Raw genomic sequence first — 7,624 nt, 5'->3', positions numbered from 1 at the left:
CGGAGACTAGTGGCTCTGTCGGTGGGGTCCAGTAGGGTCAGGCTTTGGGGCTATTTCTGTGGTGGTAAAGATGGACTGTGCTGGCCGATCTGCACTGGGTCTTCTGCGCCTTTCTGAGGTCAAGGGCAAATCCTTCTTACATGCTTGTTGGGGCTTTGTGTGCAGCCTGGTCTACATGGAGACCGGATTCCTGACCACTCTCTCAACACTGGACTCCTCTGAGCTGCACTGCATGATATGTGCTATTGGTGTCATAACCATATATCCTAAATGTCCCAGTGTAAACCTCTTATTTCAAATACTTGGTCCCATTAACCACATGGGGGGACACCCCAGCTTTCCCCCTGGCTTCACGCTTGTTGGATATTTCTGACTTTGCAAGACTGTCAGGCAATACGTCTTGGCAACCAGAGTCAGGAGGGTGTAGATGGGAGGTGTGTGGGCTCTGGAGATGCAAGGTCAAGGCTGAAACCTGCCACCGGAATTTGTTAGCCATGGCCTTGAACAGGTGTACTTGTTTATTTATTCATTCAATAAATATTTATTGAATCTGGGTCAAGCATTGTTCTAGAAGCTGTGATCAAATGGACAAAACCTCTGCCTTCCAGTGGGGCTGGTGGTAAGGAACAGAGACGGACAATAAAAGAATAGGTTAGTGATGTGTGGAGTATATTGCAGGATGTCAGGTGGGGTGTATGCTATGGAGAAAAAAGTCACGTGGGTGCGGGGGACAGGGAGCGTGTAAGAGGTTGTTGCTATTTTCTGCAGTGATTAGGGAAGACCTTACTCCTAAGGAGACATTTGGGCTGAGACCCAAAGCAAGTGAGGATATGAGCCAAATGGGAATCTGAGAGAAGAGGCTCTTCTAGACACTGGGAGATGCAAATGCAAAGGTCCGGGGGCAGGAATATGTTGATCTGTTTGGGGTCCAACAAGGGACTGTGTGGCTGGAGCAAAGTGGTAGGGAATAGATCAGAGGAGTGTGGGGCCCGAGCAGGCAGGGCTGGAGGGCTGCCCAGAGGACCCTGGCTTCTTTGACTTGGAGTGAGGTGGGAGCCACCTTAAAGGATGCCCCTCACTGGTGTGTGCGGAGCAGGAGCGTAAATAGGGAAACCAGATAGGAGGTCATTGTAGTCCTCCAGGTGGGAGGTGCTGGTGGCTTGAACAAAGGGAACAGCAAGGACGGTGGCAGAAGTGTTGGATTTTGCACATATTGAAGGTGGAACAAACAGAATTTGCTCATAAATTCTTGAGAAGTAGAGGGGACAAGAATGGCTCTCAGACGTCCAACCTGAGCCACTGGGGTAGAGGTACTATCGGCTGAGATGGGGAAACTAGAGGAAGAGGGGTGTGTGTGCATGTGTGCGTGCATGTGCGCGCGAGAGTTCACAGGTCATACATGTGAAGTTTGAGGCCTAGCAGGTATCCAGGTGGAATTACTTCCTGGCCATTCAGGGTAGAAGTTCAGGCTGAAAATACACATTTTGAGGTAGTCAGAAGTTTAGAGAGGATGTTTAGAGTTGTGTGTCTCGAGAGGAAGTGCGAGGGGGCAGAGAGGTGGTTCAGGGGCTGAGCTTTGGGGTGATCCAATGTTTAGAGGGAAGAAAGGAGGGTGAGGAGGAGCAGGCCACCACTGAGAGTAGCAGCCAGGGAAGCAGCGGACCAAGAGAGAGCAGGGAGTCTTGGGGGCTGAGGGAAGGTAGTATTTCAACAGAGTGGGGACCGATGTCAAAAGATGCTGATGGGGCAGGTGGGAGGGAGACTGAGAATTTACCACTGGCTTTGGCCACGTGGATACCGTTGGTGACCATGACAAGAGTTGTCCTGATGGAACAGTGGGACTGAAAACCTGGTAAGAGTGGGCTTAAGAGAGGATGAGAGGGGAGAAGCTGGAGGCAGCAGTGGGGATGCTCTTTAAAGGACATGTGCTCTGAAGGGGAGCATCCAGCTGGAATGGTCAAGATATTTACCTTTTTAAATTCTCAGTTTCCTGATCTGTGAAACTGGACAGTGACAAGATCTACATCGTAGAGTTATTGTCAAGGACCAAATGAGGTGTTGTTGGAAACTCAGTGTCTGGCACGTAGTGGGTGCTTACACATGCTCCCCAGTACAATCCTTTGTGGTTGAGATGTTAGCAGGAGGACCCAAGCTGGTGTGTCTGGATCCTGGGTTGTTTAAGGTAAATTCCCCTTTTCCAGGAGTCGTGAAGTGCCGAAGAAAGATCAGAAAGTCAGAAGCGGCACCTTCCTGCTACGTGGATGGCTTATCTGCTTCCTCCTCCTTCCTACATTCAGTTTTATTGCCTGCTTTGCAAAGTGGCACATTTCAAGATGAAAGCCATTTGGGCTTCGAGTTAGTGTCTTTGAAGTCTAGGTTTTTCTTTTCTGGTTATAAAACCACATACTAATTGTAGAGAAAAAAATTGGAAAGTTGAAGAAAAGGTACAAAAGAGAAACTTATCTAGGGCCTCACGCCCAAATCCAGCTGCTGTTAACATTTCAGTAAATTTTCTCCCAGCATTTTTTATGAACTCTTTGAAAACATATTTGAGATTGTTATACTGTTTATATGTTTAAAACATATTTGAAATTGCATACTGTTACATCGCTTTGCTTCTTGGTTTTTTTTCCTCCTCAACACAGTATTATAAGCATTAAATTCTTATGAATGTTTTGAATGACTTTGTAATATGGACTGTGAGTTTGCCACCTAAATTTATATCAAAGTAAAATGATAATAATAGTTAACCCTTATGTAGCATTTACTGAGTTCCAGGCCATGTTTTAAGTACTTTCCATAAATTAACTCATTTAATTCTCATTACCACCTTCTGACACAGGTGCAATCATTATTCCCAGTTTACAGAAAAGCCTTTAATGATGAGTTAAAGCCCTTCTTTGAATGTGAAGACCAAAGGATGAGGGGAACTGACCCTCCCTTAACAGCCAGTGTAGCCTGGATTTGCTACTCAGCCACTTTCCTCTTAAAATCCCTGTAGTGTTGGGAGCAGAGGTTGGAGATATGCTTCCTACTTCAAATTTTCAGAAAAGAGTCCCAACCATTTTGGTAACTGTGTTGTAAAAATAAAAATCTCCCCTCATCTCTCCCTTTATAATCTCTTAATATTTGTGGAGAGTAAAATATTTGTTTCTCTTGATTTTCACCCTATTCTTTCCTGCCACTGCCTCCTAGCTGGAACTTCAGTCAGAATTCCTGGGGACAGGAGTCTTCAGTGTTTGGGGATGGTGGGCCCGTGGGAGGACTTTGTACCTGTATCCTGCAGCAGTGATTATCCAGCCCTTTGTCCTTGCCATCCAGAAATGCATTTCATGTCATGACCCAGAACACATATATATATATATTTATCTGTGGTGAAATATCTGAACAGAAGTTTCAAGAAACAATACTATCTGTAGTGCAGTCTGGCATCTTCCACTCCACTCCATCCCACCCCATCCTTTCCCATCCCATCCCATCCTATTCTTTAAAGAAAAAAATCAATTACAACACTGGATTGATTTCAGGGCTCATTAATAGGTTAATGGGTTACAACAGGCAGTAAGAAATTGCTGCCCTTGAACACAAGGTTGTTTCAGGACCAAGGACAGCCACCCCTTCTCCTTCCCCTGAGGTCACGTTTTGATTTCTTACTCTGACTCCTTCAGCCTGTGTTGACCTATCTCTTCCTGGACTTCCCATGGCCCACTCTGGATCTTAATGGGCTTAGGATCTCGTGTCACTCCTTAATTTTGGTGCCTAGATTTCAAAGATCATAAGCTTCCTGAAGAGAAAGCTAGCTAGATCTTCTCCTTGACTTATATCCCCCATAATGCCTAACCCAGATCCTCAAACAACTAATGGAGCTCAACAAGTGAGGATAAGAGTATTGCATCTAGGCTGCTCTCCTGGGGGTGCAGCTGACTGCAGACTGGGGTTTACTTTGTAGATGGTCATCACATTGGGCAGGGAGGGCCTCCTTTAATTGCAATCTCCTTTTTTCACATGACCAGAAAAAAAAAAAAGGGACCAGTTCAGCCCTCCTACTATTGAGTTGCCCTACTGTGACCCTTTGAAAAGCAAAGTCCCTTTTTATAAAAGTTTTGACGTTACATGCATCATCGTCTCACAGGGTTCTCAGGAAAATAGATTTCGTTGACTGTGTTTTCCACTCTGCAGCACCTGGTGCTCTGCAGATAACACAATGTGATGCTTTTGGGCTCTTCATCTTTCGTATTACCACTTGACATCATCGAGGAGCAAGAAGAGAGGGAGATCTCTTTTTTCCCTTTTAATGGAATTGTAAATTCTGAGGACAGGGCCCACCCGGTCAAAGGAAAACCTGATATAGATTTGGTCAGTTTTTTGATACACCTAGTCTTCATTGTTTTAATTAAGGCCTCACATGGTCCTCCGCTTGTGTCTTTGGGAAAAGGGCGTCTGCACGATTGATCAGTAATATCTGAGGATTGGAGTGTGGTCCTATCCAGCTTTCTCAATGGGATTCCTGCTGAAGCAGCATAGCAGGGGGCCTTTGAGTTGTGTGTCAGCTAGAAAGCCTGTGTTCATGCATATGTTAGGGTCTTCTGAGACCAAACTCAACTGCTCTTCAAAGCAGGGTAGAACAATTACCTCTAGAAAATTCATGAATTCTCCTCCTGTTTACTCTTCAGTTCTAAAAGCTCAAAGCTGAGGTGCTTGCTTGCCATGTGGGATTCATGATCACAGGTGTTGCAAATGGGGCTGGTGACTAAGCTTAACTTCTCCTGTGAAGGCGGGTTATGAAATCCAAACACCATTGAAATCCAAACACCTTTCATCTATTAACGGCCCCCAGTGGCTTATAATCAAGTCACACTCTGTTAGTTACACAATTAACTTGTGTGTTTGAAGTGTGAATTAAGGGTTTGAGGCATTTGCTAATGAATCTTACTCCTGACTTTAGCTGGAATCCCTGTATTTTCTGAATTCAGGCAGTTCTAGAATTTAAGAAGAGATATTTGTTGATTCTCTTTTCTTCCGACATGAAATCAGCCTGTTTTGCTTTTGCACAGATGGGAAGAAGTGGGCTCTCCAGCTTTCCTTCCCCACCGGACTCTTCCTTAATTTTGTTCTCAGTTTCGTAACTTGCGGGAAGTGCCTCTTCATTGCTGCTGTTCTAATGGCTCTCTCAGCTTGAGGGTGGCACCCCTTCTGCGGGAGCAGAGGCGAGCTTCGGAGCCTCCCCCTCTGCCCGCCGCCTTTGGTTCTCTCTTTGTTTGTGGCTCTCCTCTGGAGCAAGTTTCTTTTGTAGATAATAGGATTCCATCATGGGGTATTAGGGCTGCTCCGGAGCTGTCGGCTGTGAAGGAAGATAGGAGGTTTTGATCAATGGTTTCTGCTTGTATCTTGGATGTGTTAATTTTAAGACGGCTTGCTTTGCTTTTATTAGTTTCATTGGGTTTGGGGTTGGGAGGGTTTAGGATGAATGTTGGTGTTTGTTTGGCAAGGAAATTTAGTTGCTCAGACTTAGGTGGCTCTGCTGTGCTTGGATGTAGGAAGGGCCTGGAGCAAGGCAACATGCCCACCTCCACTCCGTCCCCATGGGCACCAGAGCCACCACCTGCTACCTTCACAGCCTTTTCTGATCTCTTTGAATGATTTAAGACCCATTTCCAAAGGGCTCCACTGGCTAATATGTTAGATCAGAGGTAGAGCCTTTGGACGTTGTGGGTGGGGTTATCTATTGATAGGAAGAGACACACACCCCCTGATATAAATTCCTGATTTATTTAGCCAGGATTCAGGGTTTGTCTCAAAGGGAGGTATCTATACAAAGACCAAGTGGATGCGGGCTATTTTTACATAGCTTGTCCCTTGTCCCTAGTTCTTAATCGGAGTTGGCAGCGTGTGGCTGTCAGTGACACTTTCTGTGCAGATAGAATCCTGCCAAGGTTGAAAAAGAAGCCAAAATCTTGCAACACTACTTCTGTTTTATACTCAGGCTTATATCGCTCTTCTGGAAGGACTTACAACAACAATCTGTGCTCTTTTAGGCTCCTCTGATTCTTGAACTGAATCTGTCAGATCAGCAAGTCTACGTCTTCATCCAGGGATAGAGGTGAAGGGTGGGTGTTGTTAAAGCAGTATTCACTCGTCCCTGGACACCACCTCTCCTTCCCACTTTTGTGTTCGAGAAAGCCTGGATCTGCATAGGCTTCATGAAAGCCTCTCTCTGAGGCAACAAAGACACCCTCAGAGTTTTAACCCTTTTGCCTCAGGCTGGCAGTGTCTTTCATCCACAGATTGCTGAGTTCTCAAGGGGTAAAATGAAAATCTAAAGAATCACGGCGAGGCTTTGGCTGCTGTCCACGATGGGGTAGCTGGGACCAGATCTGTCCTCTTGCCATCAACAATGATAAAACTGGACAGAATATGTGAGGTAAATGTGTTCAGATGTTGTACGATAGTCAGAGTAGGACTCTGGTTCCCGAGGGGAGATTGTGAGTTCGACAGTCGCTCTGTTTTTCTGCTTGGAGGCATTTCAAGATTGGTTTCAGGGAGGTACCCCATGCAGAATACAGTCATCTTGCTGAGTTGAGGAGACATATTAGAGTTTGGGGAGCCTGAGATTGGCCAGACATCAGAAGGCAGAATATCAGAGAGGAGAGGGCCTTGCAGAGAAAGTATTCCAGAAATCCGCACAGGCCCCCCGGAAAGTTCTGCTGGATTCTAAACCATTGATGTATAAGGATAAACTCTGCAAAGCTGAGCTAAAAGCACCTAGGCGCTGTAAGGTGAAAAATTTCCGGAAGTCATACAATCTGACCAGCCAGATTGTAGAGTCGCCTTGAATAAATGGGACATTCAGTACAAAAGGAAGAAAATAAAATAAAACTAGGGCTAAAACATTTCTAGAGTAAGAGGTACTGCAGACCCACCTTTGCAAACATTAAAAGTAAGTCTAGAAAGCTTCAGATTGATCCATGAGTAACTCACATGCTGCCCAGAGCAGAGCCTAACAGTCTTTGTTGAAAGATGTGACGCCTGACAGTTTTCCAAACTTGATGAATACTATAAACCCGAAGGTCCAAGAAATTCAACACACCCCAAGCAGGATAAATACAAAGAAAATCACGGCAAGGAACAGCATCATCACACTGCTGCAGATCAGTGACAAAGAGGAAATCCCCAAATCAGCCAGAGTCAGGGCAGGGCAGACAATTTCTGCTGACTCCTCGTCAGAGCCATGTACGCCAGAAAGCAATGGAATGAAATCTCTTAAGCGCTGAAAGGTAAAAACCCTGTCAGCCTAGAATTCTACATTCAGTGAAATTATCCTTAAAAAATGAAAGTAAAGTAAAGATGTTTTTCAACAGACAGGCACACAGACAGACAGACAGACACATTTCAGGGAATTCACTGCTTGGAGACACGCACTGTAGGAAATGTCAAAGAATGACACCTGTCTTCATGTGAAACAGAATGACTCGAAATGAGAACTTAGAGCTCTGAAAAACAAGGAGGAGGGCTGAAAATGGGCAATGCACAGGTAAATTTAAGATATTTTTCTTCATTTTTAATTTCTTTAAAAGATAATGAATTGCTTACATCACTGCATCACGGGACTCGAACAGAGATAGGT

General features: G+C 45.1%; 1 protein-coding gene across 1 annotated transcript in view; it reads left to right on the top strand.

Annotated features, from left to right (window-relative positions):
* The window catches only part of CAMTA1 (calmodulin binding transcription activator 1), an 819,414-nt gene that overhangs the window by 239,869 nt on the left and 571,921 nt on the right, over positions 1–7,624 (top strand). The gene's annotated exons all lie outside the window — the stretch shown is intronic.

Source organism: Vicugna pacos, chromosome 13, assembly GCF_048564905.1.
Source record: "Vicugna pacos chromosome 13, VicPac4, whole genome shotgun sequence".
Classification (NCBI taxonomy): Eukaryota; Metazoa; Chordata; class Mammalia; order Artiodactyla; family Camelidae; genus Vicugna; species Vicugna pacos.
The sequence above is the reverse complement of the archived record's forward strand: the minus strand, read 5'-3'. Positions and strand labels throughout refer to the sequence as shown.